Source organism: Hypanus sabinus (genome assembly GCF_030144855.1).
Source record: "Hypanus sabinus isolate sHypSab1 chromosome X2 unlocalized genomic scaffold, sHypSab1.hap1 SUPER_X2_unloc_25, whole genome shotgun sequence".
NCBI lineage: Eukaryota > Metazoa > Chordata > Chondrichthyes > Myliobatiformes > Dasyatidae > Hypanus > Hypanus sabinus.
Window position 1 is genome coordinate 418,486 of NW_026778996.1, and position 11,109 is coordinate 429,594.

An 11,109-nucleotide genomic window follows, 5' to 3' on the forward strand; every position below is an offset into this window, starting at 1 on the left:
ATTATGAATCTCAACAAATGACCCAGTCAGTAACACAACCTTCTCTGTTTCAGTAACAATCATTTTGCCCTCATTAATCAACACTGGAATATTATGATCCCCACAAATCCCCTCATTTTCTAAATCATATCCCAAACAATTCCAAGTTTGATATCCCTTCCAATATTATATCCATATAACCTCCAGTAAATCACCTACTTCCTCACCACGTCCTTTGCCCTTTTATTGTTAATAATGTAACTCGGAGACTGATGCACCATCACATAAAAACTCACATTTCTCCCAATTTGCTTCCTGTCCCGTTATAAATCCAAATCCAAACTCATAAAGACAGGAAGGCTGACTGACGTTCACATAAACCAATCACCCTCTGAGTTCCTATTTGAGCGACAGGCACTGCAGCCAATGACAGCAGGGGTCAGTGTGAAATCTGAGCTACGATAGGCTGAAGGAAATCGGCCCATGATCAGCCCCTCCTCTTCCGCTCCATCGCCATGGCGGAGATCAGCGAGTCGCTTCTGTCGGTGTCGCCGGCCTCGGCGCCCACAAGGACGGGTGTGATTCCCCTTCGCGCCTCGGTGGGTCTGTTTCGGTGACGTCTGTGGTGGCTGACGAAACATGCTTTGACAGGGAGCGAGGAACAATGACTACAACTCCCAGAAGGCGTTGTAGTCCCAGATGACGTTGTGTTGTTTCGGGGTAAGGTATAAAACCAAAATGGAGGAAAATGTAATGCATTACGTTTTCTGGACTGTGTCGTGCCTTCAATAAACAATTAAACTAAAAGAGAGATTCCAGCGAGAAATAGATAGAACACAGAACTATACATCACAGTACAGGCCCTTCGGCCCACAATGTTGTGCCGACCCTTAAACTCTGCCTCCCTAAGCTTAACTTCCTCCATATACCTGTCTAGTAGTCTCTTAAACTTCACCGGTGTATCTGCCTCCACCACTGACTCGGGCAGTGCATTCCACGCACCAACCACTCTCTGAGTATAAAATCTTCCTCTAATATCCCCCTTGAACTTCCCTCCCCTTACCTTAAAGCCATGTCCTCTCGTATTGAGCAGTGGTGCCCTGGGGAAGAGGCGCTGGCTGTCCACTCTATCTATTCCCCTTAATATCAACTATACCTCTATCATTTCTCCTCTCATCAGCCTTCTCTCCAGAGAGTAAAGCCTTAGCTCCCTTAATCTCTGATCATAATCCATACTCTCTAAACCACACAGCATTCTGGTAAATCTCCTCTGTACCCTTTTCAGTGCTTCCACAACCTTCTTATAGTGAGGTGACCAGAACTGGACAGAGTACTGCAAGTGTGGCCCAACCAGAGTTTTACAGAGCTGCATCATTACATCGTGACTCTTAAACTCTATCCCTCGACTTATAAACGCTAACACCCCATAAGCTTTCTCAACTACTTTGTCTACCTGTGAGGCAACTTTCAGGGATCTGTGGACATGTAGCCCCAGATCCCTCTGCTCCTTCACACTTCCAAGTATCTTGCCATTTACTTTGTACTCTGCCTTGGAGTTTGTACTTCCAAAGTGTACCACCTCACACTTCTCCAGGTTGAACTCTATCTGCCTCTTCTCAGCCCACTCCTGCATCCTATCAATGTTTTTCTGCAATCTTTGACAATCCTCTTCTCTATCTGCAACATCACCAACCTTTGTGTCTTCTGCAAACTTGCCAACCCATCCTTCTACCCCCACATCCCGGTCGTTAATAAAAATCACAAAAATTAGGGATCCCAGAATTGAAACTTGTGGGACACCACTAGTCACAACCCTCCAATCCGAGTGTACACCCTCCACCACAACTCTCTTTCTGCCGGCAAGCCAATACTGAATCCACCTGGTCAAACATTCCTGGGTCCCAGACCTTCTGATTTTATGAATAAGCCTACCGTGTGGAACCTTGTCAAATGCATTACTAAAATCCATGTAGATCACATCCACTGCACTACCCTCATCTATATGCCTGGTCACCTCTTAAAAAATCTCCATCAGGCTTGTTAGACACGATCTGCCCTTCAGAAAGACATGCTGACTGTCACTGATCAGACCATGGTTCTCTAAATGCCATCCACCTCTGCGTGTTTCCCATTCCCCAGTGTACTACGACAGGTATATGTAGCCTCAGGTCCCCCGGGCGGGAGGGGGCAAGAGAGCAAATGCTCCGGGGGCCCTGGCCTTCATCCTATGGGGGGGGGGGGAGAAGGTCTGCCACCCCTGTGGTGAGGCGCCTCGGTGGCTGAGGTGGGGCATTTCCTGTCTCAGGAAATCTCTGAGTTCTGCCCTCAGGCAGTTTCAGGTAAGGAAGGTGCAGAGGGTGGGTTGGTGTGGGCATAATCTGGCTGGGTGGGGCGGTCTGGGTGGTCTTGTTGCAGCTAGATTTGCCCCTGTAATGCAGAGAACGAAGTGAGATTGGGGAGAAAGACGGGGGAGTGGGGAGAGGAAAGAAGGGGGAGTGGGGCCTGTGAGAGAGAGGGAGAGAGGGCAATAGAAGGGAGTGTGGGGACCGGGAGAGAGACGGGGAGTGGATATGAAGAGACGGGGTAGTAAAAGAGAAAAGGGATTGTAGGGGGAAAGAGAGAGAGAGAGAGAAGGGAGAGTGTGGATTGAAAGAGGTAGAAGTCCGAGTGGGGAGATGAAGAGAGATGAGGAAGAATAGGGAATAAGTGACGAGTAAGGGCAAGTGTGTTGTGGAAGAGGGATTCCGGAGAAAGGGGAGTACAACAGTGTCACTCCACTCTTCAGGAAGCGAGAGAGGCAGAGGGAAGGAAACTGAAGGCCAGTTGGTCTGACCTCAGTGTTTGGGAAATGTTGGATTCGATTGTTAAGGATGATGTCTCAGTGCTCTTTGGGCAAATGATAAAAAGGGCCGTAGTCAGCATAGTTTCCTGACAAATCTGTTGAAATTCATTGAAGAAATAACAAGCGGGATCGACAAAAGACAATCGGTTGATGTTGTGTGTTTTGAATTTCAGGCCTTTAAAAAGGTGGCAGACATGAGGCTGTTTAACACGCTACGAGCCCATGGTATTACAGAAAGAGCCCAGCACAGATAAAGCAGTGGCTGATTGACAGGAGGCAGAATGTGTGAATAAATGGAGCGTTTTCTGTCTGGCTGCAGATGTCCAATGGCATTCCACAGGGGTCTGTGATGGGACCCATTCTTCTCTGCTATATGGCAATGACTTGGATGATGTATTTGATGGTTTTGCTGCAAAATCTGCAGAGGACATGAACAGAGATGGAGGGAAAGGTAGTTCTGAGGACGTAGAGAGGCCACAGAAGGAGCTAGACAGATTAGGATTGGAAACGGCAGATGGTATACAGAGCATTCATTTCATGAGGACTAAAAGGTAAAAGTAGGGACGAAATGTTGAAACATTAAAAAGCTCTGGTGAGGCCTCACTTGTAGTATTTTGAGCAGGTTTGAGCTGCTTGTCTTAGAAAGCATGTGCTGAATCTCGAGGGGGTTCAGAGGTGGGGCACGAAAATGGTTCCAGTATTGAACAGGTTGTCATATCACCATTGATGTCTCTGGGCCAGAATTCAGAAAAATAAGGGGTGAACTCGTTGAAGGAGGAGCCTTGATAGAGTGGATGTGGGCAGGGTTTTTCCTGTGATTGGTGGGTCTAAGACCGGATGAGACATGAGGGCATCCTGTTAGAACGGAAATGAGGAGGAGTTTCTTTAGCCAGAGTGGAGAATCTATGGGATTCTTTGCCACAGGCAGTGGTGGAGGCCGAGTCTCTCTGTACATTTACTACAGATGGTCATATATTACTGATTGTTCAGGGTGTTAAAGGATACGGGGAGAAGACAGGAGATTGGGTCTGTTGCGAAATTGGATCAACCAGGATGATATGCTGATATATTGAAACAGAGTGGATGGGCCGAATGTCCTAACCTGCTCCAGCACCTCATGGTCTTATGGACTTTCTGCCTTTTGAACACTTCTGTCTCTTTGGGATGTGTATATCCTGCGCTTTCTGAATTGCTTCCCGAAATTCCACCCATTCTTGCTTTGACGTTATCGGTGCCAAAGGTCTTTTCCAATCACTTTTGGCCAGCTCCTCTCTCAGGCCTCTGCAGTTTCCTTCATTCCACTGCAACACTGCATCTCCGTTGTGCTTCCCCTTCTCAAATTGCAAATTCAATCCCGGTTCATTGCATCACACCCTAACCAGAATAGCAGATCCCTTAGTGCAGTGGTCCCCAGCCACCAGGCCGCAATGCATGTTCTACTGGGCCGCGAGGAACCGAAATGATTTGGCGATAGTGGGTTTAACCACGAGCTGCTCTCTGAAGCCACCTCGCAGGCATTCTAGAAATTCTCCCCCGGGGCATCCAGCAGCAACCGGGCTTTCCCAATCTATTTGTGTACTGAAATCCCACATGACTATTGTAACGTTGACCCGCTGACTTGCATTTTCTATCTCCCGTTGTAGTTTGTAGACTACGTCCTTACTACTGTTTGGGGGTCTGCACATACCTTCCACCAGGATTTCTTTGCACTTGCAGTTCCTCAGCTCTCCCCACAGCGACTCAGCACCTTCCGACCCTATGCCAGCTCTTTCTGATGGTTTGATTTTGTTATGTTTACCAACAGGGCCACGCTGTCAGTGATGCCCACAACCTCATGTATGCCAGTCCGCAGCTCTTCCTCCTCGTCAGTTTGCACAATGCGCGCATTCAAATGTAATACCTTCAGTCCTGTGTTCAGCCTTTTAGATTCTGTGCGTCTTTTCCATCGCAACTCATCCTGTCGACTGCCAGGTTGCCCGATCAGCAGCCTTTCATTGCCAGCAGTCTCACAACATACTGTCTCTGTCTACAAACCAACGACCTCATCCTCGGCGGTAGCACATCGGTTCCCAAACCCCTTACCTAACTCACAAAATTTCTTTTCAGGGCCTGCTGACATTTTTAACTGTCATTGGTGCCAATACTTACCAACAAGTCTGGTTGCTCGCCCTCCCCCTTTAGAATGCCAGGGACCTGATCGGAGTCATCCCTGTCCCTGGCAGCTGGACACATCTCACCATCCGGGTGACTCTATCGCCAGCACAGAACCGCTGGTCGGTGGTTGACAACAGGAGGGACTCTAACCCTGTTACGGCGGAGGGAGGATCGGGTGAGAGTTAATGTTCTGGAAATGGAGGGGTTGCCTCATCGATCAGAGGGAATGAAAGGTTGGAGAGGCTTCAGTTGTTTCCTCTGTAGCGATGGGGGCTGAGGGGAGACCAGAGGCAGACCGAGGCTGAGTAGAGATCTGAGAGAAGAGAACCGACATCGTTTGTTCACCAGGTGAATATCTCAATTCCCAGAGGATTTCAATGTGAGCGTGGGACAGTTCAGAGATGATATTTACCTGTGCCCCAGTACTCAATTCTGCTCCACAGTTCGTTCGTGTTCTCTCTCTCTCTCTCTCTCTCTCTCTCTCTCTCTCTCTCTCTCTTTATAAATATACAATTCCTCATCTCATCTTTTCCTCATCCATACTCTTTTGCACCTTCCCACTCCCCACTCCTTCCTCCAAACATTCTTCCCGACACAGTCACTAACCTGCATCTTTCCCTTATTGTCTCTTACTCCGTTTATGCCTAACCTTTCGCTTGCCTCTCGTTTACTCCCCAATTCCCCCTTTGCTGTAGCTTGCTGTCTCCGCCACCCACCCGTCCAGACCAGCACCCCTCCCTCACCCCGCACTGTGATGACGGTTTTACACACTCAGTGGATTACAGATGTTGTATAATTTCTCGTCGGTTGGAAAGATTCAATGTTCTCTCAGAAGATAAAGGCTTGTGGTTTCTGGGAGAGGCCTGTTTGTTTCCGTTTAGTGTGCTGCAGAATAGGCGGTGGAGGAGTGTGGAGAAGGGGGAGAGAGGGTAATTGAGGATGTAAGAGAGGGGGAAGAAGAGGGGAAAGGAGAGGGGTAGAGAGAAGGGAAAGAGAGAGGGAGAGAGTGACAGGCACAGAGAATGGGGGGGGAGAGGAGAGAGAGTACGAGAGAGTGACAGGCAGAGTTAGGGTGGGGGGAGAGAGAAGAGAAGAGGAGAGATGAACGTAAATTGGGACATTTGCTTTAAATGAATCAAGGTACAGTGATATCTTTTGATTCGCATCCCGTCTATAAAGAGCAATTCATCACCTCGAGACTGGGAGTGCGGGGTCGCGAAATGTGAGGGGGCAATTAATTAACAACGAATCATACAGACCAATTAATCACAACACTGGATTAGGCAGATTGTGAAGTTAGTGGTCCATCTCTCAGGAAGTCAGAATGTTCGACGTTTGTGGGGTCTTTGATAATGCGGACTGTTTTATTGAGGCAGAGAGATGTGTAAACAGTGTTCACAGTTTCCATGATGTACTGAACTTGTTCACAGCTCTCTGCAGTGTTTCCGGTGGTGGTCAGTGCTGTTGCCGTGACAACACGACTAGTTTCCGCACAGGATGTGTTCTGTAAAAATAGATGATGGTCGTCCAGGAGGAGCCGATTTTCTTCAGCCTCTGGAAGAAACAGAGATGCCGCTGAGCTCTCTTGGCGATAGTGTCCTTGTGGCTGGACAAGGACAGGCTGTCAGTGGTGTTCACTCTCAGGAGATTGGAGCTCTCAACCCCCTTATCCTCTGCTGTTGATGTAAACAGGAATGTCTGCATCGCCCCGGCTGACTTCCTGTTGTCAGTAACCAGCTCTATTGTGTGGGTGAAATGGAGGGGGTGGGGAGTGTTGATACCAGGTCACAAAGCTCTCCAGCTCCGACACGACACGCGGGTGGAGAAGGTTTACAGGAGTAAATTCCAACCGTGTGAAAACAGCACTGGCTCTGTGAACACGGGTGGATCTGTCCAGACGGACTGAAGGGTCTATTTACGCGCTTTCCCCGAATCTCGTCCTTCTCTCTCACTTTTCTCACTCTCACCTTCCTCTCTCTAGTCTCTCTCCGCTTCTCCTCTCTCATCCCAAACTCTACTATCCCTCCTCCTCACTCTCCTCTATTACTCCCCACTCCCTCCGCCTTACACCACGCTCACACTGACCCCTCACCCTCTGCTTACTCCCTACCTTCCTGAATCCTGCATCACTCATATGAAACATATTCCTCCCGCGTCCTCCTCATCCAGCCGAAAGGCTTTATCTGCTGTCGCTTCCGCAGGACACGGATTTACTCAAATTCCGGTGACTCTGATTCACTGTCAAACCCTCAGCGGAGAGGGTGGGAGAGGGCGAGGGGAAATATCAGGACATTGGGAAGAGGGAGAAACAGTTGAGGGAATTGGGAAGGGGGCGAGGGAGGAGGGAGATTAAGGGACGACGAGATGTGGGAAGAAGTAAGTGTGTAGAAGGAAGAGAGATAGAATGGGTGAAGAGCTCGGGGGAAGTTGAGAAGCAGGAGATACCGGGAGAGCAAGTTCACTCTCACCCTCTCCATCTCCCTCTCCCTATACGTCTCTCTCTCTCACTCCCACTCCTTTCTCTCTCTCCCTCTCCCCCTCTCTCTCTCTCAAACTCCCTCTGTCTCTCTCCCGCTCCTCTTCTCTCCCCCTCTCCCTCACTCTCCTCTCTCTCTCTCTCACTCTCTCTCCACACCCCCTCTCTCCCCCTCTATTTCCCTCTCCCTCTCACTCTCTCTGACTCTCTCACTCCCTCTCTCGCTGTCTGTGTCTGTCCCTCTCACTCACTCTCTCCCCATCCTCTCTCTGTTCCTTACTCGCGCTCTCTCTCACTCTGTTCCTCTCCCTCTATCTCTCTCCCTCTCTCTGCTTCTCCCTCTCCCCCCGTTCGTCTCTCTCTGTGTCTCTCTCTGCCTCTCTCTGTCACCCCCTCTCTCTGTTCCTCACACGCTGTCTCTCTCACTCTCTGTTCCTCTCTCCCACTCTCTCTCTCTCTCTCTTTCTCTCTCTCTCTCTCTCTCTCTCTCTCTCTCTCTCTCTCTCTCTCTCTCTGTTTCTCTCTGTCTCTCTCCCTCTCTCTCCCCCCCTCTTTGGCCTTCCCTCTCTCCCCCTCTCTCTGTCACCCCCTCTCTCTGTTCCTCACACGCTGTCGCTCTCACTCTCTCTCTGTCTCTCTCTCCGTCACTCTCTGTTCCTCTCTCTCTGTCTCTCTCCCTCCCTCTCCCCCTTCTCCCTCTCACTCTCAGTGTACTATAAAGGCACGGATGGAGGAAAAGATATGCAGTCTGGGAACAAGGCGGAGCAGGGGTCACTGACCAAAGCCAATGCCGATACAATTAATTGCTGACTTGGTCAGTTTCACTCCTCGCTCTCCATCTCTGTCTAACTGTCCGTGGCGGACAGATGTGACAGAGGTGAGGAGAGAAAGAGAGTGAGGTAGAGATATGTTAAGAGACAAAGGGTAGACTATGGGGGAGAGAATGGGACAGTGCGGGTAGGTAGGTTGAAGAGGGTGAGAGTGGGATGAGCGAGTGGGTGCAGTGAGAGAGGGTGAAGAGAGGCACCGAGGGAAGGGGGAAGGAAGGTGGAGGCTAAGAACGTGAGCAGCGATAGAGGGTGGGCAGGCAGAGAGGGAGAACCATTTTATGTGAAATCTGAGCAAACAAGAGAAGAAGAGCGGGAACAGGGGTGGGAAGGAAGGAGTGGACCAGCGTGAAAGTGGGAGAGATGGAGAGGGCTGGAGTGGAGGAGAGTGTGGGAGTGATTGCGAGAGTAATACAGGGGAGAGGTGTGTGTGTGTGTGTGTGAGAGAGAGAGAGAGAGTGATAAAGGGGGAGACAGAGAGACTGCAATGAACAGTTGGGGTGAGAGAGGGACAGAGAGAGTGAGCACGTGGGAGAGATGGGTAAGAATGGAGGAAGGGAGAGACGTGCAGGAAATGGGAAAAGAAAGGGGCAGAGAGGAGGAGGTGTAACGGAGAACACAAAATGCTGGAGGAACTCAGCAGTTCAGGCAACCTCTATGGAAAATAATAAAGAGTGGACGTGTCGGACCGAGATCAGCAAGCTGAGAGGATTCTATCAGTGGGGAGTAGGAACTGTCGAGGATGCTGCGGGATTGTTTGTCAGATTACAGTAAGTGAGAAGTACAATATATAATGAAAAACACAATCCCAAGTCTAAAACAAAGAGTGAAAGAATTGATAAAGGAAGAAGTGATACGAACAATCTACTAAACAAATGTAAACAGAGCACAGAATCATTGATCTGAGAGAGGGGGTGTAGAGAGGATGAGGGGAAGAGTGGGTGAGACTTGAGAGGGGTGGAGAAAGGGGAAAAGGGAAGGGTAGAGTGAGGAAAGAGAGGGGTGAGAGTGAAAGAAAGAGAACGTGGGGAGAGAGGATTCAAGTGTAGGAGAGTGAGGTATATTGGGGAGGAAAGAGTGAAGCAGAAAGTTGCGGGAGTGTGAGGAGAGAGTGTGGAAGAGGGGAGGAGAGTGAGTGAGAGAGGAGAGAGTTGAGAGAGGGGAGGGAGAGAAGAGAATGGTAAGGAGTAAAAGAGGTTTGTAGGCTAGAGAGTGGGGAGGGGGGAGGGACAGAAATGGATGTGTATGGAGTGGGAGGTGCCTCACCTCATCTTGCCCTGATGACGGATTCTGCTTTTCCTTTTGCTAAGGCAGACGTTGATGGACTTTCGATCGGTCAGGACATGAAAGGATACAAGGCGAAGGCAGGAAAATGGAGCTGAGAGGGAAAATGGATTTACCGTGATGAAGTGGCAGAGCAGTTTTGATGGGCCAAATGGCCTAATTCTGCTCCTGTCTCTCATGGTCTTATGGTCCAAGAGCAGCCTCTCATTCAATTAGAGCAAGAGCAATGAACTGGTTCTGGACTTTGGAGGAGGAAACAGGAACCCATGAGGCAATCTTCATCGGGGCTCAAAGGTGGAGACCTTCAGCAAATTTAAATTCCACAGTGTCAACATTTCAGAGGATCTGTTCCGAGCCCGGGACACAAGTGCAATTACACGAAAGCAGGAACTGTCTGTTCCTGCTCAGAAGCTTGAATGGATTCAGAATGACATCTAAAACCCTGACAAACTTGGACAGATGTGTGGTGGGGAGCATGTTCAGAGGTTGCATCATGGCCTGGTATGGAAACACCAAAGCCCCTGAAAGGAAAATCCGATTAGAAATAGTGGATATGGCCCAGCACATCACGGGTAAAACTCTCCTTACAACTGAGCACATCTCTGAGGGCTGCTGTCACAGGAAATCAGCATCCATCATCAAGGACCCCCACCACCCAGGCCATGCTCTCTCCTCAATGCTGCCATCAGGAAGAAGGTGCATGAGCCTCAGGAGCCTCAACCCCAGGTTCAGGAACAGTTATTACACTCAACCAACAGGTCCTAAAAAAGAGGGGATAATTTTACTCAAATTAACTTGCCCCATCACTAAACCATTCCCACAACCGATGGACATAATCAACAACTCTTCATCTCATGTTCTTAATTTTTATTTCTGGGTTATTTCTTAGTTTTATTCTTTTGTATTTGAATTTCGTTGTCTTTTCCACATGGTTGTTTTGTTTGTCCTTTTGTGGGCGATCTTTCATTCATCGTATAATGGTTCTTGAGTTTACTGAATTTACAATATAATCAAATCCCAGGATTATACTTGGTGACATGCGTATACTTTGATAATAAATTTACTTTGCACATTTTAAATTGTACATTCCAATTTGTAAATAACTCTGAAACACAAGAGCGGGTTGTGAGCTCGGTCTGCTGGGTAAATTATTTTGTTCTGATCTGAATGGTCGGCCCAACACTGTGACCCATCCTTCGAGGCACACCAATTACTGGAAATATTACTGCATCCAAAACCCTCAAATGCTCTGTCTCTCTGCTCAAGTGTGCAAACACACGTAGACACACACACACACACACACACACTTAAAAATGTCGACAATCATACCAGCGCCCAAAAATACCTGGGTGACCTGCCGCAACGATTATCGCCCAGTGATGCTCACTACTGTGATGAAGTGCTTTGAGGGGTTGGTCATGGTCAATCAACTCCTGTCTGTGTGCAGGGACCCACTGCAATTTGCCAACCGCCACAATCTGTCAAAAAATACTGGCTCAAACTCAGCCTTAGATCACCAGGATAAAAGCAATTTAGGCTGCTGATAT

General features: G+C 48.8%; 1 long non-coding RNA gene across 1 annotated transcript; it reads left to right on the top strand.

The window, feature by feature from the left end:
- Positions 1-2,283: 2,283 nt before the first annotated feature.
- On the top strand, positions 2,284-10,634 carry LOC132385829 (uncharacterized). Its single transcript, XR_009509306.1, has 2 exons — positions 2,284-9,048; positions 9,589-10,634. It is a non-coding gene; the product is annotated as an uncharacterized LOC132385829 (long non-coding RNA).
- The last annotated feature ends 475 nt before the right edge of the window (positions 10,635-11,109 follow it).